The 26,058-nt window shown below is 30.0% G+C and overlaps 1 protein-coding gene across 2 annotated transcripts in view; it reads left to right on the top strand.

Annotated features, from left to right (window-relative positions):
- The first annotated feature begins 1,591 nt into the window (after nt 1–1,591).
- LOC121127520 (uncharacterized) overlaps nt 1,592–26,058 on the top strand; it is a 284,995-nt gene continuing 260,528 nt past the window's right edge. Inside the window, exon 1 of one of the 2 annotated variants that reach the window (XM_071893179.1) lies at nt 1,592–1,972. The gene's annotated coding sequence lies outside the window, so the exon portion shown is untranslated. The remainder of the gene's footprint in view (nt 1,973–26,058) is intronic. The other variant, XM_071893181.1, reaches the window with a different exon arrangement.

The raw sequence follows: 26,058 nt of genomic DNA, 5'->3' as shown, positions 1-26,058 counted from the left end.
ACGGGAGTTGAGTTATAAATCATAAAGTGTCTCAAAAAACAACTGTTGGAATAACTACGTTTTCCAATTTGATTCAAAATATTAAAAAAACTGGGCAAAAAAAGAAATCTGTGAAAATTGCCATTTTGGTTTTTCAAGTGCAAAAAAAAGAAGGGATATTCAATTAAATATTGGATTCGTATATGAAATAAAGTTTGTATAAATTTGTCTGGAGATTCGTTTTCATATATATTTGAAAAATAGAAATTGATGTTCTACTGAAATATCCGTCATTTTCTGAATAATTTTATACATTTTTTTTGTCAATTTAGTACATAAAATATTAACCCTCACGATACGTTTTAGTAGTTCCAATTTCCAGAACATTTTATCAAATATTTTTTTGGAATATTTGCAAAAATGAACTAGTCATTGAGGGTTATTTTTTCATGACATTATTCTACGTAACTTTTTTGGTTTTGCAAGTGCCCAAAAAATCTTGATATGTTTGTGTTTCTCTTTACAATTCAAATAAATCCTATGAACTAATAGTTTTTTGTGCAAAGTGAGTCCAAAATATTTTTCTAATTTTGATTTGGAAATTGTTTGACATATATACAAGATGAACTTCTCATCTAGACAAATTTTTTCATGCAAATATGTTGATATATTATTAGAAGTTTTTAACACAATTTTTTGTATATTATAATTATATACATGCACTAATGGGTCTAAACATTAAGAAGAAATAACATTGACCATTGCCAATATTACTTCCTACTTTTTCCTTGGCCCGAGCAACGCCGGGTAACCCATTGCTTGTATTTTATAAATTATACAATATTTTATGTGTGACATTTGCAAGAGGATTTCAAGAAACTCAGTTATACACCAATCCCGGATAAAGCAATATGATTATTATTTTCAAAGTAACATTTGACAAATTACATATATATATATATATATATTTCTTGCCTATATGGTATTCTTTATTTTATTAATTGTGGTGTCAATGACAACGGAGTTCATTTTTACGATATACATAAGGAAGATGTAAAAACACATAATAATACAGATTAAAAGGAAACAAAATTTAAATAAAAATTTGATACAGTTATTTACTTGATTTAAGAACTTTGATCGCCAATTTTATCCTAGGAATTACACCTTTAAGATTTGTATCTTATGTGGTCCTTTTTAGAATTAATAATTTCTTGGTTTTTTGTTATTATGCTGTAGTAAAACATATTTTTGATACATTTTAGGGTCAGATATATAGTATACAACAAGGCAATACATTTTAGATAGACCCTAAGGTTGAAGTCCTTATATTTGTTGGTCCTATTTTGAGATAAAGGGTTTTTATTTATATGAAAACACTATTTTGCCCTAACTCCTTTCAATAATTGACGTTGCACATTATAATTAATAATAATTATTATTTATTTACCAATTTACTTTAATATATTTAATTTAGAAATTAATATCATAGAGTCTCACGACGACGACGTTCGAGCGTATATTGGATTCTACATAAAGGGCAAGTTGCTAGAAAGAGTGTATCTGTATGTCGGCGTAACATGATGAAGAATGAGAGGACAAGAAAAGTTTTGAGAGGAGACGAGAGAAGAGGAGCAGGAGGGAGCACCCTCTTCCATTGCCCTCGTTTTTGTACGTCTATTTTTTTATATATTCGGACTCTGCTCAACTTGTTTTAGTTTCAGACTTACCCTCTTCGGGGTTGAATCCGTGAATTATTATTCATTTTTCTTATTATTTTGAATCCAATAATCCTTTTTTTTTCATTAGTGTGATTCCATTGATTTTCTAATTATTTATTTGTTTCTGTGTGACTCAGTGTTAACTGTGAAGGACTACCTATTACTCTTGAATTGAGGAGTATCTTGGGTTTTTTTAGTGCGTGGATTCGGCTTCAGACTTTTTTACTTCTTGGATAGTCTTCTTTTTGTGTTCAAGATGCATCGAATTTTAGGTAAGGGATTACTTATAATTACTATGGAAGTTTTTCATGTATTTATTGCCGGTCTAAAAAGGATCCTACACCCCCACAACAGTATTGTGAGGATTCATTCAAGTATACTTCATAATTGGAATCCTTCAACTCCCTCCTGTACCACAATGAATAAATAACCTTTCGAGACATGTCTTTGATTTATCTCTTTATTTTGTGCAATTGACTTATGATGTAGTTAGGACATACAAGTTTTTCAAAGTGTGAATTCAATATGTCACTGATTGATAAAGTCTTTTAACTCATTATTAAAGAGATAAGTTGATTTTTGAATTCTTTTTCTAAAGAAATGATGAACTGTTTAGTCTACTTGAGTTGAGTTGAGGATTATGTAATGTATTGAGAGGGAATTCGTTTGTACATTTGTCAACATCATTTTGCACTATGAAAAAACATTCTTTTGAATCTGCTTTCATGGATTCGGTTCCTTACTTATTCTCCTATTCAGATTATTATGCAGATCCGTTCAATTCAATAAACTTTAATTTATACACACTTAATGATTGAAGGATGACTTACTTAAGCATTCCTAATCGAGTTTAAACTTGACTTCCTTGTTCTTGAATGATTCCAACTCATAGATCAATAATTTTCCAATCAAATTGTTTATTTCAAAAATTATGGATTAATTAGGCCTCGATGGTTATGGATTTTCTAGGTCAAAACCGATTATTTTGGACAAACAACGTGGATAAGTGATTAATTAGCCGACTTTTTTCAAAAGCATAACCTTTTATTATTTGACAACGTTGCATAAATATTCGATTATTTTTTTGGCATACAATTTGCAGAAACTATATAGGACGCAGATTATCTATTGTTTATCTTATAACATATCTGAGAAAAGTTTAACTTGGCTGTTTGAATGGTTTATTTTGATATTAAATACTATGTTGTGGATTAAAATGATGTATTATATAATTTATCCAAAAAAATCTAATTGACAACGATTTTATAAATTCATAAGATGGCCTTTAATATAAAAAACTAAAAATGATGAAGTTTGAAAATATTTTGGAATAAATATATTAATTCCAAAGATGATAAATTGAAAATCTTTTATTATTTTTAAATTCAGGATATTTTGATGAATGTCCTAACTAAAGATATTCAAATATAATATTTGATGTAAAACCGATTATGATCAAATAGTATATGATCTGCTCACCGAAATATCACTGTGATCACGGGTTTGCTATTGAAGGGCCCCTTAGAGTGGCTATGGATAACTCATGATTAATAGGGACGATAATAAGAACATTTTTGTTAATAATATCAATACAGTTTTATTTTCGTGGATCTTGCTTTATTTTATTAATTTGTTTTTTAAATTATTTTTATTTATTTTTCATTTCATTTCATGCCGATTTGGAGTGTCCTTAATTTGACACCAAAATGAACCCAGACATTTTATGAATATCCCGGTTAGGATGTAAAATAAGGGTATTTGATAACCCTACCCTAATTGACTCATCGTAATATTGCGCCAGAACCAATTAATTAATGGACGGCGTAGTTTGATATAAATTACATCATATATTATTAATACCATATTCACACAACTATTCACTGTTTTTCAAAGATAGGAGGGACACCGTAGACCAAATATAGAGCATTTTCACTAACGTCATAAATTGCATGATTATTGAAGAAAACGACATCTAAGAGGCACCATTTGTATAAACGTTACATTAATCAATATAGAGCTGTACTGATAAAGTATAAGTAGACAATGCATATAATTACAATTACTTCACTTGATCTAGGAATTGTCTTTGAAGTCAATATGCATTATGTATATTTTCTTCTAGGTATAGGGACCTATTGAGTTCATAATTATAATTTCTCGTCACTCCATTTAATTCAAGTAGATATTTTAGCATAATATAATGAACAATTTTCTAATAAATCTTTATGAAACTTCATCAAATGGGTTTAACAATAAACTAGACTGAATTGAATATTACTTTAAGACATGGTTTGAGATTCGATCCCGGTTTCACTGCTAAAATTGAATCAATATCAAGTTCGAATTCCCATAAGTAGTTCATGTTTTCTAAACCAAAATTTAATGTAAAATTTAAATCTGAAGTCAGAAAAACAAAATATACAATTGTTTTTTTAGACTTGATTATTTTTGTAAAGGTATTCAACCTGAAACTGAAAATATCAGTGTACTTAAATATCAATGTTAGAACAACTAATGAGATCTATTTCTTTTAATCAGCATACTTTCACCTAGCATAATGTATTGGAAACTTCTTGAAGCTGATGTGGAGTAGTTTTAAATGTTTGATCCAGGAATGTTTTTGGTTTATAAGGAAATTGTCTCAGAATCCCAATATGCAAACAATAAATCGGAGTCTAACATTTACATTTATCATGAATACGTCATCACAAATATAACAATTGGGATATCACACTGTTGAACATACTTTAAATTATTTGAGGACCAGTTATTCCATTAAACATCTGCTAGAGCAGGGGTCGGCAACCATTTGTAGAGTAGGGGCCAAATAGCTATGTAGTGTCATGGTAGAGGGCCAAACAGCTATCGCTGCAGAATCATGTTGCAAAACCGAACTTATTGAACATATAATTGATTTTCTGGGTGTTTAGAGAAAACAAGGATTCAATATAATTGTATTTTAAGCAATACCCTTATTTTTTACTACAGGAATTATAATAAAAAAATGAAATATAATCACAATTTAAAAGAAAATTTCTATATTTTACGAAAAAAAATACTAATTATTTAATGATACAATTGTTTTTGCTTATTTTGTGATATTTTGTCTATATCAGGGGAAATATTTGTCGATGATTGGAGCAAAACTCTTATAATGCTTATGTGGAGTTTCATAGTGCCGTTTAATGTTAATAACTCTCATTTTGGATTATTTAGATGATTGTCCATGATAAGATGGCGGGCCGGTGGTTGCCGACCTCTGTGCTAGAGCCTCTTGATATAGTAAATTAAAACTTAAAAGCAAATCTACTTTGATTTAATAATCAGAGTATTATTATCTACTAAAAATCCCCCTCCCCAAAAAATTACTAGATTAGTTTTTTTGGATCGATTGTGGGACAATCGAAAAGTAGGATAGTTAAAGATAGTTTTTACTTACTATTTTCATTGTCATTCTTAATTTTTATCTACAATATGAAAATCAGATTCTATAGCAATGTAATAACATATTTTTAATAGATATTAGGGTAGATATATGATAAAACTAGGGAATAGTTAACTTCTTAGTCACGTCATCACTATCAATGTTTTCAATCCCTACATATTTGAGGGACACATTGAAAAATAGGATCCTGTGCCTATGGGTCCTAGTATACATAACAAATCAAAGGTCTTAATGGGTCAGGCATCTAGAACGTCCTTAGGGCTGGAGGGGTTGTAGCCTCCCCCAAATAATTTTCTGTGAATAGCTATGTATTTTGAAATTTTTACAAAAATGTAATATTTGACCTGTTTTACAAAAAGTTAAATTTTTCAAAATTTTTTAAAACAAATTTAATTTTATATCGAATTGCCATGGATATTTCAATTTTTTTTTCAAAAAAATTAATTTTTCAATTTTTTGTGAATAGCTTTCGATTTTTGGAAAATTTTTCAAAAAAATTTCATATTTTAAATTTTTTTACTAAGAGTTTAATTTTCTGTGAATAGCTATAGATATTTAAATTATTTTTCAAAAAATTGATTTTACAAATTTTTTTTCTAAAAATTTTATATTTGAAACTTAATTTTTGAAATATTTTCTGAATAGACATAGATTTTTGAATTTTTTTTTTTTCAAATACTAAGACCGAGGGGGTCTTAGTATTTGAAAAAAAAGAAGTATATATATATAATCCTTCGGACACCCCTGCGCATATCATACAATTATATTAACGATATTCATCCAAAGTGGATTGATGCACTCACCTACGTTTGTGAGTATACTGTATGAATTAGAATAAACACATTTTTGTTAATTAGAAGTGAGCTTTTTATATGCTTGGTGCAGTCTCTATTTTTTTCTTTGAATTACGATAACAAGTATTTCAACTATAAATATACTGATATGCATACTTTGTAGATATAAATATGTATAGGTAGTACATATTTTAAAATACATATTTAATCAACGCTTCCTGCTTGAATTGATGCCTCAGTTCTGATCTCTTTCCTTTATAGTTGTACCTACTAAATGTATGCATATTTCATGTTTAATTGGACTGTGCTAAAAAAAAGCATGGTTGTCCTATAGGGGTTTTGCTTTATTTTAATCATTATGATGATAATTTGGAATGATTTAATGTACTTAAGTTGTATGCCATGCACTTTTAAAATCCTTCTTTCAATCTTAAGTTTAAAGCATTTCAGTGGATATACATACCTACAATGAACTCTTCAGAGGAACATAATATAATTGGCTTGGAATCTATAGTATCAATGTTTAGTATGTATCTTATATTTTCCAACTTTAATGGACAATTTCTATTGTCCATTAAATGTTATGGGAATACCTCACAAAGACAAAAGTTTACTTTGCATTTTGCTGTGAGCTTTCAATTTTCTGCTTATTTTCCTCTTAATAGTGTTGAAAACATTGATTGGTTGAATTATAATAAGCTGGAGTTGTTAAACAATTAAAAATTCCTAACAATTATAGAATAACGGTTACATATTTCACGTCATTACCTTTATTTTATCTCGCAACTTTAGTAGTATTGGGGTTTGGTAGTGTTGTGTCAGTTTTAAGGAGGACTTACTGGACTGGACTGGACCGAAATAATAAGCACGGACATAACACTAGGTTTCGGTATGAAAATGTAAGACCGGTTGCAGACTGTTAAAATTTTTAGTGGAAAAAACTAATTTGGTCCTTTAAAGAAGCTTGGTATGGACACATCTCAAATAAGAATTCGCTCTAAATTGGTCTGAACGAATTCTACCATATGGGTAAATTGTTGATAGATAACAGTGTACAGTACAGTGTATCAAAATACACTGTACATTTTTCTGTTAGTAACGCCGTGAGTTGAGTAGAACTGGCCAAATAAATTGGTTGCAATCTGGTAACAACCTGACGTAGGGTATTTGATGAATTTATCTTTTTAAGACATATTAGCTATTGATTTTTTTGAACTAGAGGGACTACCATTATAATCCTCCCCCATACTCGTAGAAGAGAAACTCAATATACCAAAAAATATAGATCATTTTTTGTCAATTAATACTAATTTGTCATTGAATATTAATGATTCACTGTAATTAAGCAAACATTTCAATGAGGCAGTTGATGTTGGGGCTTAATGTCTATTACACATTCATTATTTTTGATAAATTTATTCCATTTGAGATTTTTTTAAATGATCTTTCATACATAATAATGTATGTAGATTGTAGTTTCAGGGTCATTTGATAATAAATAGTACAGATGTGGTCCACAAAGTCATATTTTATGTGGTGTAAATCAGATGACCATTGGGGGATTTTATTATTATTAAATGTTTCATCCCCCCTCTTAAAATACAAAAATGACAGATTTATATATATCGTCTTGCAATTCATAATAAATCATACTAAAAAAAAAAACTACTAGTAAACACATACCTATTTAAATAAATTTAGATTTACATTGTTTTCAAAGTAATTAAAGCCATTAAATCAAGGATTACTTTTTTAAATGGAAAGTCCAAATTTTGTATGTGCTCTTATTTAGCTAACAGCTATGTATATAATTTTGCAATAATGTATCCTATTTAATAATATGTAATACTTGAATAATGCCTTATTTTATGATGCTGTAATATCTTTTGTTCCTTGACTCATCTTGTGACCTTGTCTTAATCATATTTAATTTAAAAATTGTTTCACAAATTTCTAATTGACTTTTACTCTCACTGATAATAGACTTAATTAATCATCATTCTTTGCCTTATTTGCCTCCTAATCTATCCTTAATGTCCAATGTCTCCACATCAGTACTTTTATCTTCCTACTACACTCATATGTACTTAATGACCAATAGCATGTGGTTCCATTACAATATTGTTGATGCTTATTTTGGCATTATTTATAGAAATTGTAGATGCTCCATTATAATTAATTCTTCTCCCAATGTAACATGTAAAATTTCCCTCAGACCGATCTAGAACAAACTTCTTAAAAATAAGGAATTAGTTTAGTCCTACAAAAGTTATTGCTGGTGATGTAAATTGTGTTTATTTCTTAGCTGGTCCCATTTTTTTTTAAATGCTTGTCACTCGTCGTCAAATGATCTTTTTAAACAAAAAATTTTACCTTTATTTTCTTGTAAATTTTTTGCCTTCTGGCGAATTTTTTTTCTAATAAAGCAAACATTCCTTGATAGGGGGAGGACAACAGGCTCTCCAGCCACACTCCTCTGAGATCCCCTTGCAACTAACCTGCTCTGTTCTCCTTCATAACATTATTCAAATTGTTATGGTGTCCATGTTGATTTTCGGTTTCATTTTTTTTTAACATAACGAAAATACACACGATTTCACTATTTATATATTCTTAGACTCGTCCAGATACCGAAACTAAACATGATCAATACCGGTTTTTGTTTTTTTTCATGTCAGACTATTAAGAATGTCTGATTACCTTTATAATTAATTGAGTCCTTGTATCTATCTATTTATTTTTAACACAAGTTTTTTTTTTAAATGCTTCATATTAAGACAAAAGGGGGGGGGGATCATGGCTTCTTAAAACATGTTGAACGGTTTTTAGGTTGAGTAGACTTGAAAAACCAACTCGTAATGTATTAAATTCGTGTTTTTGATCCCTGAAATAGATGTTATCAGTGCATTAATATACCTAATTCCAACCACTATGACTGAGTGTCCTTTGTTTTTTGTTCCTCTCAACAAAAAACAAATAGAGATTAAAGTGACATCGAAGTTTGATAATTCTCTTATCTGCCCATTTTGATATCATCAATTAAAAATACTTTTGAGGGCAAGAGATGATTTTTTTTTTAACTATGGTAAAAGGTTGTTTTTTTAAAAGATACTCATTCATTTTTAACAGATTCATTACATCTTATTATATTTATGCTTTTTACAAAATTGAGATGGACATTTTTTTCTTTTCTTTTTTTGCACGTGTCAAAAGCGTTCATCATTCATTTATACGGTTTTAATTAATGCTATTAAAAGTCGCATCAATGTACACAATATCTAGTATGCTTAAATGCACTACATATTTAATTATGAAATGATATCTAAATTATTATCATTTTTTATGTATATTGATCTAAATCTTTGATTATATTCAGAATTGTGTAATGTGTAGACTCGACGATTTTCGTTATGAAATTCCTCTGGCCTGTCGTTGAATTTTGTAGTTAAGTATTTAATTATTAAATATATGAAACATTGTATTGCTAATGCAGGTTCATACCGTTAAAATAGGAATACGTTATCAAGAAAATTTATCTGTTTCGAAATTTTATATATGATCATTCATAGTCTCTATGTCTGGATTAACATTCTTTGATCTTATGCATAAATTATCGTACATATAGAATTACAAAAATACGCATATTGATACTTTTTCTGTTTATGTTTTCATTTTACGAATTAACCCGTGAATTTTTGCATTTCCATACTTTTTATAAAATGTTTACATACAAATATATTCCTGATGGTTAAAGTGAAGAATTTACACAGATGCTATTATTTTATTTTGAGCTATTAAACCTACTTATTTATTACTTATTACGAGTAAAAGAGCCTTAGAAGAATAATTATTAATTTTCATTTATCATTTTTAATATCCGATATCTTTGTAATGAAAAAACGTAAATGAAATGTTTATAAATCAGAAAAGGAAAAAAGGTATTTTTTTGTGATCTTTCCTCTCTTTGTCTCGCTATTTAATAGATTTTCGCGGTGTTAACTTCTCCCTCTGAAGTAAGCATTCTCGCCTATCTTTTCTCCACCAAAAACGTAAAACAGTCACCTCATATTAACAAGGCTCTTATTATTTTGTCTTCCCACTCATTTTTTATTTACAAAAATGACATCCCTACATATAATCTATGCTCAACACAATGATTTATTAATTAATTATGTCAGCTATCATGGAGCCCTTGGTGATGGTTCAAGGAGAACAAGGGCTCTAAGGGTGCTACGGTTAGAAACCATTGATCTAAGGAATATTCAAGCATCAGCATCACAAGAATGGTACATTTTTCATCTGGCAACAAGTTATAATCTGACCGGCACTGTTAAAAATGTTGGATTTCGGCACATTTTATCAGTCAGTGTCCCGTAATTATAGGATAGTAGAAACTTTGAATCAAAATGTATGACAATAATATAATTTTTAATGAAGATATCGATGGTTTATTAAGGTATATAAGATATATGAAATCTGTATTAAGATTATTGCACAAATCTTGCAATAATTATTATATATTTCATGATAATACAATATATTATATTGTTACTTCGTTATAAAATTTATTATATTGTATAACAGAATAATTAAAAAGAGGAAAAACATCCTCATTTACTTTGCGAGGGATCGATTTTACCTTTTAAAGAACCGACAAGTGGGAATGGACTGGATCGGACCGGACTGCGGTCCTCTGTCCTAAATAAGGACCGACACAACACTACTCATAAGTTATTACATGTCTTGAGTAAAATTCCCTTTAACTGTTTATTCGAAACATTTTTTTCTTTGATTGACAGTATTCTGTTTGTTGCAGGACTCGTTTTTTTTTTTTTTTTTACTTCAGCCCCTGGAGCACAAGTTTGTTGTTCTTTATATTTTTATTTTTTGAAATTACCCATAATTATAAGCTTCCATACTTCCCATAAATGTATGTAATACATATATGTTAATTTTCAACTTTTTTTTTTTTTTTTTTTTTTTTTTTGTAAAAAAAAAAATGTTTTTAATGGTGATGCACAGGCTAACCTACAAAAAAAAGTAACATAATATGAGCTCCTAACTAATTGTTTCAGGCTTATATTGCTTTAATGTATAATTTTTTATTTCAAACTATAAAAATATTTTCTTGTTAAAGGGAATTGAATAAATGAATCTTATCACAAATACATAATATATATATAATAATATGTTTGATTTTATGGCAAACGACATACGAATTTGACTTTTTATAATTCCACTTATACTTTACAACTCCCTCAAATACATCATATGTACAACCAATCAGAGCGAGCCTTTTCAATTTTAAATGCAATCATTTTTTATTATTAAACAATCTTTGTACCGACTGACTGTCTTTTAGGAGCTAAATGGTTGCAATGTAAGCTCCTGTATTGGGTGTTTACATATGACGTCAGCATTGTTGATATCCGCCATTTTGGGAGAGAAAATAAAAGCCTTTTTTTTATTAAAATTAAATGAAATCATTAAATATTGTCCTGAATTTTGAAATCAAAATGGGCTTGACAAAAAATAAGGTTACTTTTGACAGTCTATTCAAAAAATTCTAAAGGCGTTATAGTTTTATAATATATCAGACTTCAATTATGATGCAATTTATGACGTCAGTGAAAACGCTCTACTGATTTCTTTATAGTCTACACCCTACAAGTTATAGAACATGACTCCTTTAACCCTATCTTTAGTTACTATGACATTGATTGGGGTCCATTTAGATTCTTAAATGATCCCCACAATTTTCAATAGATCAATTCATCTTCATTTGTGTTTTAACAGTCCTTCATTTCTGTCAATCACTCAATTCTTCTTCTTCGTGTTTAATAATTTTCCATGATGATCTCCTCAGATGAATCATCCATTAATACATTTTTTAAATATTACAGTTTCTCTCTCATAAAAGCGTGAGTGCAACACTACTCAGTCAGTTAAATGGAACAATCGAACTTTAATGCTTCACAATCATTAATTACACTCCTTTGTTCTCTACATATTCATTCTTCATGAAGTGATACTTTACAAGCATAAGTGTTCCATCAGATATCACAAAATGCTTAATGCTTAGCGCCTCCCAAATAACTTTTTGCAAATAAGATTCTTATAGTAGGTGCTTTATTAACGCCTAGTTGCAAGAGACATGTATTTTTGATGCATATAGGGTACGAAAAAAAAGTAAGTCATCAAAAAGCACAATTGCCTGGTTGTCCAGAACCCAGTAAAAGTAATTTTCCACTTGATGGCACACATAGGATGCGAAATAACCTACTTTTGAGAGGAACCATTGTTGAAAATACGTTGAAAAATCTGGGACAATAGAAAGGAAAATTCAAATTTTTAGGATCTCTCTTCATACAATTTTTTTTATGAAAAAAAAAAAAAATGGCAAAAGAGCATAATTTCATCTATTCGAAATGTAATCAAGGATTTGGGATTGATATCAATGAAGATTCCTGTAAAGCATTTTATTTTTAAATCAGGCCAAGGAAATTTAATTTGTAAGACCGTTAGGATTTTAAGATGATTTAACTAATTATGTCATTTAAAGAAGTTTGTTCTGGACGGGACTAACTGAAAAAATCATTCTTGTTCTGTTCTAAAGAAAAATTCGGTCTAGACTGGTCCCATTTAAATTGACCTAGACCAATTTAATTGATGAATTTTTGATGACGTCATTTGTGTTTTATAATGATGAAAATTGACCTACAATAACGTCATTTGATGTTGAATGACTTGCATATTTGTACAACTGAATAAAAAGGGTGATACAATTTGAGATTGCTGCCTGCATGGTAAAATATTAGTCCAAATCGGTATAGAAAAAATCCCTTGAGACCGAACCGAAAGAAATATCCGTTCCGGTCGAAGTTTCAACACCATATCTCATGTGAAGAAACTTATTTGAATTAAATGTATATATATATACAAATACAAAGTCACAAAGAAGAAGTCAACACTCCACTCTAGACATTTTCTTTAAATATTAAAGATAAAGTGAAGATTCATTTTTCATTTTGTATGTTTGTTATTTTTTTGTGATTTCTTTCTCAGATTTTATTATTTTTAAACACATATTTATTTTCCTATCTTCATAAAAGAGATTTATATTCAAAAGATCTTTATTTTGTCTTAGACAAATACAGGGTCTTTGTTCGATCTTATTTGTCAGGTTTTTTTTAAATTGTTGCTGATTCCGGAGTGATCTCTCTCCTCCTATCCCTATATGAATGTATTTAGACATGAATATGTGGAGTTGACTTTTTTGTATGTATACATTGCATGTTTTAACCTGATTCATATATGGAGAATACTTTGTTTTGTTTGTCCTTAAAGTTATTTCACATTTTGTTTTGGTGTTGTTATTTGCCCTAAACGATTTTTGGATATATAATATATTTGGTGCTATTGCATTGTTCTAATCAAGCTCCAAAATTGTTGATCATCCGCTCATCCAACGCTATATATAAATTGAAAATATGTGTGGGTTTTTTTTTGCCTTTCATATTGCGTTATTTTGAATGAACAATGTCTCAGTGTTGAGTTCATGATATCAGACGTGTTCCTTATCGTTATTTATAGTCATCAAAAGGTTTTATATGGTATAAAATATGCTGTATTGTTCAAAAAGGGATAAATTTGTTCTAACACAAAAATAAATACAAAGGGTTTGCACACTCCTGAAGCCATGAATTTATTGCTTGCACAAAGATAACATATAAATAATTATAGAAGCACACTCTTTGCAATCTAATGCCTGAATAAAGGGGGTAAAGAAGGAAACTGTGTTACTATTACAGATATTAATAATAAATTATATAATTTCCTTCATTATTTAGGAAAATAAAAGATATTACTATATAAATAAACAGTTGCATGATTAATTTCTTTTGTTCATTCCCCCTTAAAAAGTAGGATTCTATAATGTGTAATTGTAAAAAATAGGGTTATAAGTTTGTACAGGAACATCCATATGTATCTAGAATTGTATCAAATATGACCTACAGGTAGTGTTGTGTCGGTCCAGTCTTAGGACCGGTCCTTGGAATTTTTCATAAAAATATAGACGGTTTATTTAGCCAAATAAGATATATAAAATATGTATTAAGATTATTGCACGTACTTTGCACAAAATATTATATTTTGTATGACAATAGTAGTACCATACGTCTCAACCCCGCCTTCTCTTCGCGCTCTTTTTTTTCTTTACAAAAATGACATCCTACGATTATAATTAGGAGTGAGCAAGCACACTGAGAGGGCGGGAGCGACACATATGGTACTATTTAAGAATATAAGTATAGCAGTAACTCATGACCACACTCCAAAATCATATAACAGGCAGCTGGTATTAACATTGATCTTAATTCCGTATCAGTCTTGCTCCTGCCTTCTCATCGCGCTCTTCCAAAAAGCCAATTTCTTACTACCCGTAATCACGGTTTTTTTATTGGTAGGGGTACTGTTTGAGTGACTCATCAATAATAGAGGTGATGAATACTGCTACTCAAAAAATTAGTTGACAAAATTCCTATAAAAGTTATACATATCACATGGGTACGAATTTTATATGATGAATAAAAAGAAAATGGTCGTAATCAGCTAAGGATAAACGCCTCCTAGAGAATGTAACGTCATTCGACTAATTAAATAATGTCTTAATATGCAAAATATATATTTTCATTGAATACGTTTGTTTTAGTATTCATTTGATGACACGATTAATGCTTAAGGATTCCTTGATGATTATCAGGGTATTTCCTCAACTCTGTTCGTATATTAATTTATAACGGTGAAGATGAATGGTTGTTTGTTGGCTCTATTCTCGTCTATGGGTTCTACATATGTTATTTTATACCCAATATCCAATATTTATTGGATTAGTAAATAAAGACATTTTATCTCTAGAAATATGTATGTTGTATGTATTATATAGGTAGAGGGTTTGATATTATTTTATTACTCCCATTTTGACTCAATAACCTAAAAATATCAAATTATATGTGCGCATCATCGTGTGGGTCGGTATGTACTTACTTATATAGGTAGTAGGCATATCATCATCATCCATCATTTAGATTTGCCAAATTATTTATCCATGAGTAGATGATAGTAAGGACCCTATCATTTTTGGACAATTCACGGGTTCAAATTCATTAAAATATGAAAGTACACATTTTGAATCTCTTTGTTAAATTGTAATATATTATATCAATTATGAACAATAACATGCTGAATCAAAGATACAATTTATATTAGTATCTCAACTGTGATTAGGGAGGTTTGAGGAGCACATACATACTAGGAATTGTAAAAGTTTAGTCCTCAAAAAATCTTAATCACTTTTTATTAAAGTATTATAGATAAAAATTGTATTTTAAATAATAAAATTAGGATATATGAATGTAGTTTAATTTTGAAGATCGGCAGTTTTCAAACGAGGTTGTAAGGTAACCTTCGACCTATATATGAAGTTAGTGGGCATGTTCTTCCATTTCTGGCCAACTGCAGACTTCAGGGCTTCTACATGCCACTACACTTTTATTTTCTCAGGGTTGAGATATGAAGGCTGTGGTGGGCATCAATTTATGTCTCAGAGTAGGGTGTTTTTAGTCTGGACCATTTTGGCCGTGATATTAGTTACTGACGTGCTTCTGGAACATAAATTCTGACTGCCCAAAGATTTCTATAGCCTAAGATATATCTTTGAGGATCTCTAAGTAGTTTACATTTTGGTGTAAAGGAGAGTGGTAACTTAGAAACGTTAATATGAACTCTTTAACGTCTGGCAAGACTTGTCTGCAGATGTACGGCGCTAGTATCGTGGTAAAACTCAAAAGGATTTTAACGATAATTATGAGTGAAAACATTAGGAAATGTGAAAAGTCCCAGCTCAAAGCAAAGTGTATATTACAAGAAATTGATGCCACGGAATTTATCATTTGAATTTATCGACTGAAATTTGACTTCTACTGAGTGTTAAAAATCTGATATCTTGTCAGGATTTGATTAGATAGAGGGCATTCTAGTGACAATTATTGTACGTCAAACAGTTTTTATTCTCTTGAATCCTTATAAATAAAATTTTTAATTAAAACAAAGCTATCACCTCTTGGAGGAAATTTAGTAGATTTTCATAAATGTGTGTGAAATTTAAATTAGGGCAGTATAAACAGACATTATTTTATGTGTTTTTTTTGTTATATTTTATCGACATGGCTTTTGTAACTTCTGGTATGTAATTATACTAAAAGCCTTGAAAATTAGGATCAATATCTGCATATGTAGATACATTCGAAAACAAATTAACTTTCATAAGTAAATACCATATATTTTTATACAATACAAATCTTAAGAGATTTCAAATATCATCTCATAAGCAAGAGTAGTTCATTTGCATTCTCTTTTAATCTTCTATCCTGTATCTTCTTGATCATTTGTTCGTTGTTTTTGAATACGTCAGGAGAAGAATGACAACTCATTCCAAGATGAAATGTGTACTTTTGTCTCAGAGATCAAATCCCTCTCTTTAGATAAGAAGAAAAAGAAAGTTTGATGAGCGATAATGATGTATGTTGTTCTTAGAACGGAAAAGGATTCGTAACGGGGGAGACGTTTTTGACGGATTCGAAATACCTTACATAGAAGCTATAATATAAATCTATGTATACGTACATCCATTCCAATAAATAAATAAAATAAAATAAATCCATGATTTCAACATTGATTTTTTTAAAATATATTTATTAAATGCATGAAATTGATAAAGACGTGAACATATTTTGAAATCTATATATTTTGTTCACGTAATAGGGCTCCTGACATTGAATTCAACTAACTATGTCAAATAATGGCTCTTATAAGGTTTTATTGCTACTTCAACTAAATACATACATGGCTTTATAGTAAGAATATAATCTTTGTTTAAAGAAAAAAAAAACATAACAAAAATCAACCACTAAAATGTCCTTAAAATCCGTTTTCAATAATCGATATTCTCATGTAACTATGTATTTAGAAAATAAGTTAAAATGCAATTCATTATATTTTATGCAATAGTTGTCTAATGAAGAATAATATATAGTGGTCTCCATCTTCATTCAATCTGTTATGTGAGGGTCTTGATGGATTGCATGCTTCCAATTCGCATATTATTATTTACTCCTCATTCTGTTCCAGCTGATACAACGGAACGTGTATTTAATACGGTCATATTCTAATATATAATTATCTCTATAAATTCAGTAATACTTTGAGATAAGAATACTTCAATATACGAGGTTTTTACTTAATAGGATACGATATTGAATCTGAGAATAAATTGAACTTTGACATACAAGATTTTACTGGGATACAAGCTTGAGCAAAAGTTTGCAATGCAATACGAGTTTTGTAAGGATACAAGATTGAATCTGGAATCCTGCGAGTTTTTTGGGATTTTTTTTTTTGGTAACTACTCGAAAGTTGGTGATGGGACTGTTTCAATCCCAATTTTTTAAAGAAATTTCTTATGGGGGTGATTCCTAATCTCAGATCCGAAGTGCATTGTGTCTGGGACTCTGCAAGATCATCTAAAAATGTATTTTCTAAAAAATTGTCATAAATAAATTTCTTTTCTAAAAAAATAACTCAAAAATTCTCAAGAAATTAAATCATTAAACTAAACATTCGACCAAGATTAGATGCTCCCCCTAAAAATGTTTCTAGGGGTTCTGGAGTTTAAAAAAAGTCTGGAATCACTGTCTCATGGGTAAAGAAGGGATCTGTGTACAGAAAAAACTATTTTCATAAATTAGAAAAGAAGAACAGGAGTTGCGTGTGCTTTTTCTTCTTTTTTGTTCATTATTTAATAGGTTGTCGTGGTTAGGGATGTGAAAATTGTACAAATCCTCGTGCGTATAAATTTAAAAAATATATATATATATATGTTGTGAACATGCAATATATTAATGATCTTATGAATTATTTCTCCTTATTTTGAAAATTCAAACGTATTTGCGAGTAAAGATCAGTATAAGTGATTTATTTAGTGATATTTTTATATAAATATGTCTATTACAGTTGCCAAAACATACATTTCTATTTGATTTACACTCCAAAACATTTAGATTCACAGCTCCGGTCGTGGTGTTCACTTCTGCCTCTGAAGTAAACATTCTTACATATAAATTTAAATATAATTAATATATTGCACTAACGCTATTTTAAATGTTGAAGGTTATCCTCAATATAGCAGTAATTCCCCCCCCCCCTTTCAAATCATATAACAGGCAGCTGATTTTAATAAGGGTCTATATTCAGTCGTACCATATGTCTCTCCTCGCACTCATACACAAATCCCATCCATATTTATGGGATAAATTGCTTTGACTTGGAACTTGACTTTACTTGATTATTATTATTCTTGTTGATAGTCATGACTACATGGAGTAATTAGTGACTACCTACTCTTAAATGTTGGACCATGGGATATCTTGCTCCGGATCAAAAGTTCTTTTTATTAATCAACGTTTTGTAACTTTTGTTTATTTTTGTAAGGAGGTATTGTTTATTTTTTATACATAAACAAGTTTTGTTTTCGAGGGGATATTATGTATAAGTATTGTAGGGTAGTTATGCCTCGTTATTCGTATTAAAATTATTATGATCTGTTTATATGTATAAATTGACGTTTCTAACTGTAAACCCACTTTATTTACTTTTAGCGTTCCTACTTCTATAGCACATTTCCCCATGTTTCTTTTTCAGACATTTTTCTTTTGTTCAAGACTGTTTTTATGTTGACATACCGTAATTGTGGGAATTTTCTAAAAGTTAGTTCTAAACTTAACTAAAAATGCGGTACATTGTTCTGGCATAAACACAACCCAAAACTCAAATACCGAATTCAAAAATTTAAACTCGAATCCAAAACCTATATTTACTATTAGAATGTCGAGCTGAAACAAAGGTGAGTTTAAATGCAATGACGTCATAAGCTAATAATTTAAATGTAAGTTGAGTTGACACCTAAGCAGCTTTAAAAAACGTACAGTTGTTATTCTATTTGTTATTTTGTGACGATCTGTGTTGTGATTGTGAATTTGGTTGGGTGCCTCATAAGTATATAATCTTTTTTAATGCCTGAGTTTTTGTTGTAGTTGTTTCCAACCGAAAATGCATATAATTTACATCCCTACTCAGATGTATGAGGATAATTATTGCTCTTCTTTGCTTATGCATATTGCATAGGCAAAGTTCCGACATAATGTCCGAATACATTATATTCAATATTGCAAAAATTTGATTCATCTTTAGCAATTTGATTTTTTTTGTTTCTTTCACGACCAAAAGACTTTACTTTTGTGCACATTTTTTCTTAAGAAAATTAATCTGCATCGTATTGTTTTGATCGATGTCTTCTCTTTCAATAATAATGATGATCATACGTACATTAGTGTATTATAATTTATGTTCCTTTGTTAAGTTGTAAAAATGAATAACAAATACATATAATCAAAGAATATAAAAATAAATTCGTCAAGCTTAAGCATAACATACCGGGTGCTGTAAAAGTCATGGAATGTCATGAAAATGAAAATTTGAGAGGTTTCTTAGACAATAATATTTTGTAAGCATACGGTTCGAACATTTTTAGAAGTGAGGTCAGGGCTTAGATTAGATACAATACTCTTAAATGGAGAATTGATTCCGTCCCGGCCACACGAACATCATGAACATGCTCTCCGTCATCAACCAGATGGTCGTCAGGTTAAGGAAGGGGGTTTCTCTTTCGATATTCCAGTGTTTATCAAGGGTTTTACGTCTATTATTTTGCCTCTTAATAAAATGATCAACAGTTAAGGTTTTTCATCACTGAAGAGAATGACCCTGTTTCCATGATGTATAAGATCATTCAGGATGTACTTGCAGTGCTGGAAACCAGTGTTTCCTTGGACCTGACTAAGCAAAGATAATTTCTGAAGCCTTAGGGACATACCCCAACAATTTTTAGGGGTCCTGACATTGTGAACTTTGTAATGGCTTTTTTTTTGTTGCCCAGTTCAATCATTTTCATTCTTGGATTGGCTTCAAATGCTTCTTGGGCAGCTTTTGGAGTTAGTTTGCTTAGTCAACCATTTCAGGGTTTGTCGTCAATGTTATCTACAGCTTCCAAGTCATTATCTGACTCTACAGACCGCCGGACTAAAACGGCGCCCTTCTTTCTGTTTAATTCCAATTTCCACATAAGAGTATCTAATCTTACCTGAATAGTTAACTTTACTTTTAAAACTATTGTGGTCAAAAGGGTTCGAAACAGAGTTTTGCAAAAAATAAAAATAAAAAGCCTGCAAAACCTCCTAAATTTTCATTTTAATACAAAAACTTTTTGAACACTCGGTATGAGTCGTAAAAACAAAACTAACTTGATTTAAATGATTTGAAAAAATAGAGAGAGAGAGAGAATGAAAATTGTTTTATGATGAGTATAAATGTAGTATATTAGAAAGACACTATTTTGATTGTATGTATTGTGTGGTTTTCATGTCATGTCATGAATGAGGAGGAGGAGGAGAAGGCATATTTAGACAGAGAGGAAAAATACACGGGGTAACGAACTCTGTTTTTATTTTTTTTAAGCCTTTTTCTCGTTAAACAGATGAAAAATCTTTGTTTGAACAAAGTCGCAACTCTTCATGTTTATCAAACATAGAGTCTTTATTATATCAATTCGAGAAATCTATAAAAATCTTGTCAATGGATGCATTTCTACAGCTCCCTCTATTATTGAAATCCATCCAATCATTGATGATTTTTTTAAACTTAGCTATTTAATTGGTTAATATCTTGAATAGATGTCTTTTTACATATAGATTTTCCATATATATACAATATACATTGACTCTATTGTTTTCTTGTCTTTCGTATCTTCACCCAACCTCCCCTGTGCAAAAACTTTTTCTACCGGGAAAAAAAAAGAAGTTGACTGGCAAAATGTGAGGTTCCAAAGCTATTTTTGGGGTGGGATAGGTCATTTTAATTTAAAGAAAGGGAGATTGCGTCAAAATTGGTCATTTTTAGGCCTTTTGTACCATCTCAAATAGGATTTTATGAGTCAAAAATTCTACTATATTTATTCGGATGATTAGTTAAAAAAAATGTGCACTTTAATAATTTAATGGGACAGAGAAGATTGGTAGTTTTCCTATTTTATCAAACATAACATAGCAAAATTTAATCCTGGTTGAAGTGATAGTTGTTGTACAAAAAAGAAGAACATAATCTTTCATAAAACAGGGAAACTCCATATCATTGAGTACATCTTAAACACCTTTAATTATTATAAAAAAACATTGCACAATATTTTAAATTTCTCATAAATCCAATACTAAAAAATAAGGTTCTTTACTCATAAATTCATATTTGGGACAATCATGAGGCATAAAAATGGCTTTTACCACGGTAAATATTTACAATGTCTCAAAATTTACCAAAGTCATTTTTGTGACTCTCCTTAGGATCAAGAGCTTCGCTACCTTTAATCATTGATTGAGGGTGGGTTATAACCCTATAAATTAACAACAATTTAACACAATTAATTATATAAATTGGCTTATTATTTATATATATATATAGATCATTTGGACTGAAAGCTTCACACATAGATGGCTCTATTTTTTAAAAATTCACATCATTTCTAGTTAGTACCTAACTTCAAAAGACAACAGTCAAAATTTCATGACGATTTGTTTTTAATTAGTCCTATGAGTACTTTTGTTCTTTCCAAAAGGATGGATCAAAAACAATTTCTTGTTGTAATTTTACAGTGCTTCTTAATGGAGAAAAAAATACTGATCATGCTATGCAATGGCTTGAAAGGTGTAATATGGACTCCGCTCTATTAATCGAACCAATAAGTACCAATAATAATAATAAAAAGAATGAGAAAAAACAACTTTGTTAAGACCAGGACTGTTCGTCCCATTTGTTATTTTTAATTACTCATAAATCAAAGATTAAAAAAATATTACAAAGTACCCTTTTTGTTTTTTATTATCAAATTTGAGAGGTTACAAGAAGCCTAAAAATGACTTGTACTTTGGCAAAGTTGCTTTAGAGGCCTCAAACTAGCTCAAATTCAGTTTTTTTTTTTGTGCAAGGGAAAAAATATTAATCCAAAACGGAACAATTATGTTTCCCGTCTAGCATGAAATTGTAATCTCCAATCATTTAAAGGAACTTTTTAAATGCATACAAATGATGTAAATAAGGAAAACATGATATTATCTATCTACAGAGCCTTGGATTCAAATCACTCACGTCAGTAGCAGGAGCACCACCCTGATCATTACTTATGTCAGATTTCAATGGATTATAATCGTCCACTTAGTAAAATAAAAATCATTTTTATTTTAAAAAATGACAACACCCAAATATATCTTCTCATTCTTCATCTGCGTATATCTGTCTCATATCTAGAAAGGAAATGCAGTCAGTCTCTTAGTTACAACCATACTTATATGAAATGCCTAATTTATCCATATAAACATTTATGTAAATCGTTATCTACTTATTTAAGGTGGATTATATGGAGAAAAACGACTTGGTTCTGAGATTATAATACTTCATTATTATTATTCCTCATTTAAAATACTAATAACAATATTAATAAAATATGCTCCTGACATTGAATTATACCATTTAAATATTATGGAACTGTGTATGAATGTATATTTTCATGTATTGCTGAAGAGGAGGGCGTAGATATTATGTATGACACCACGAAGGTTTTTGTATGCCTTAATAATCACGGTGATTTGACCTTCTTATTACACCCCTCTAACTCCCTTTTAAGAAGACTCACCTCCACCCACCCCCACTTACTTGTCCATAATTCATTATTGATTGATGCCCTTTGGACTTTAAAAGAAACAAGCCGTTATCTTTCCATGAGACTAACCGTCTATAGGATTCCACAAATTTATGTTTATCTAACGATATGTAGATTGTAAGTAGGTACAATAATACAGTACCCTAACTAAGGGGGACAAAAAAGGGTGCCCCCCCCCCAAAAAAAAAGAGTGAAAATAAACATCATGTAAAATAATATTCTACTAACTAAAGAATTGTATCTACATCCTAGATTCTTATGCTTAACGATCACTTATTTAAAATGCAGCAAATAATGGCCGGTCAGTGATCGGTGGCAATGCACTCGTGATGTGTCATATACTGTATAGCTTGATCATCATGACCCGTCAATATAGATATTTTTCTTAGTACACATTTCAGTGATCATTAAGATCAGTGTATATGAAATAATTATTTACAAGGCTGTAAATGTAATTAAAAAAAACCCAAAAAAAAACAACAACATATGACTGCTGAAGTCTGTAATCATAAAATAATGTGAATATTTTTCAAAAATAACAGCTCAAAAATAATTAATAATTTGAATTTTGGGGTTGTATAAAAAAAATGACATTTCCAAAAATATTCAAGAATGCATAAAAAAAGGTCATCTCATGCTAATCAACCTGCAAAGAAAAATTAGAATTTGGATACCAGTTTGGTTGAAATAAAACCTAGGACGAGGAGCATTTATCTTTGTGAGAGAAGTAATACAATATTTTGTGAATCAAAACTAACATGAAAGCTTATTTTTGAAATGTAAATAGATCAATGGTAATAATGAGGCATGGAAAGCTTTAACAGTTTAGGTTTCTAAAATTTAAAAAAATAAATAAACAGAAAATTAAAATAGTAACCACCTGGGTTAATAGAAATACAAGGTTAGACCATCATGTAATTGGGCTTTCTAGAATTTTCAATTTGATGTATCGTACCGACTGCTAGGCAAGCAAGACAGATTTTGACAAACACACAACACCTCATACACCATGACGTCAATATTAAAAAGCGTTGCGAAAGTCAAACATTAGTCGTACACGTGTTATGGGTATATCCTTGTATTTCTATGAACCTTGGTAACCACGACAATGTTCGAGAGCAGTTAAATTGTATGACTTTTGATTGAATTAGCTAGTTGTGGAGGGAACCCTCCGCATCAAGCAAAGCCATAGGTAGGAATTGCTTCGTTGTCAAACATCCATTCTACTCTGAGTACAACAGGGATGTACACTTACAACTTCCAATACATCCCCCGTCATTCATGAGAATACACACACGGGGTTACACTTTATAGTTAGATGTTCTCTCTTGAAAGAATGAAATAATACAGATAACAGCTTTAGAAAATAAAAAAATACTCTTTTTAGGTTCCCAACAACATCAACAAAACACGCATGCCAAAAAAGCCTTTGGGTATACAACAATAGCATTAATACATAAACTTACTTAGTCTCAAAAGTTGTGACAGTCGTATGGTTCTTGTGTTTGTTTGAGGTTGGCCTTTTTGGAGTGACTGAACCCCCCAAAATTTTTGATGCGGTTCCAAATGTATTACTTTACTCCTTTATATGTACATACGAGTAAGTGATACCTACTTGTCACCGGGAATGGGAAGTTTGATTAAAAGAGATCCTTTTTACTGTAAAAATTTAGTAATTAAATATCTTAAGTCCGTCATTTATAGGCTATAAATATACAGTCAAATCTAGATATAAGAAAAATAAGCTTACAGTCAACGTTCTCTAAGATAAACATTTTTTAATACATAAAATACTACACATAAAAGAAACATATTTTACAAAATCCGCATAAAGTCAACTTTATCTTTTTTTCTGTACACTTCATAGAAGAATTCCCATCAGCATTTTTCATTTTTATAGGTACAAATCGCAAGCTAATGCCAATACTTGTGTTCTGTACCTTTCATTTTAACTTCATTTCACATTGCTTTTCAATCAATACCGCCCATAAACCACTTTCACTGGAAGTTAAGCCAAAAATCTTCAATGTTCTGTAAAAAAAAAAAAAAAAAAAGGAAGATCTAATCAAACACTGGTGGCTGCCTTGAAATGAAGATTTCAAAATGAGTCATTCAGATTGTAAGTATCCGAAAATTGTGGATGTTTGATATACTTCGTATATCAGAAAAATCAAAATATAGTCAACTTTTCATCTGAAAAATAGTAGTTTCCTTTATCTGGATTTGACTGTATATTCATTATTTGACATATAATATGATGAAATTTCCCAGCATTCATTTCATAAATGGGGGATATTGAAGAGCCCAACATCCCATCATCCACTTTCCTTTCGTTCATGAAGATGGATTTATATATATTATGTACTAATAATATTAAAAAAACATATTTTTATTGCTTTTATGAACATTAATTCATCGCTCCAACGTCACGAAGATCCATTAAGGCAATAATATCATTCATTATAACACTATGAAATTTTTTCTCTTTGTATATAGTCAAAGTAGGTAGAATTATTGACCCGTTATCAAAGCCAGGGTGGGTGGGTTTGTTATAAACTAATAATAAATTAAGAAGAAAGGGGTGAATATTGCATCCTCCCCTAGTACTACGTGTTGTTATCGTTTTCTAGCCTCCAATTTGTCTTTGTATATCTGTGTCAACAAACTCTCTCGCTCCTTAAATTAAATTACATCCATGTATACACGATATACAATGTATATATGTATGTCGTTTACCCTTCCCACGACTACTTCCACCCCTCGATCCCCAATGCCACCCCCTCTCCTTAGTTTACCCAATATGTTAAGATTGTTATTTATATTAAAGAGGAAAAACAAAATTAAAAGAAGGAGTCACTAGGGGGCATCATGATCTAATTCCTCATATACATTTGTATGTACGTGGTTGGTTATTATATTTTCGAATTATTTGAAAATTTATTGCAATTAGAAACGCTCGTGTGGATGTAATGATGGTAACTTCTACATACGAAGACATGATGAGGATATTTATGTTAATGAAAACCTCTCGTCTTTCATCTCAATACTTCAATTATAAAGTAAATCTAATTATAAGTATGTTATCTACAAATTATTGTTATGTTTTTCTGACTTTATCATTACAATGATTTGATACATAACAATTTTCTTTACAATGATATTTCAACGAAAATATTGTATCAAAAAGTGACTTATTATCAAAATTATATATTTTTTTTAAATATTATGTTTTTTTAT

Source organism: Lepeophtheirus salmonis, chromosome 13, assembly GCF_016086655.4.
Source record: "Lepeophtheirus salmonis chromosome 13, UVic_Lsal_1.4, whole genome shotgun sequence".
NCBI classification, from domain to species: domain Eukaryota; kingdom Metazoa; phylum Arthropoda; class Copepoda; order Siphonostomatoida; family Caligidae; genus Lepeophtheirus; species Lepeophtheirus salmonis.
The sequence above is the reverse complement of the archived record's forward strand: the minus strand, read 5'-3'. Positions and strand labels throughout refer to the sequence as shown.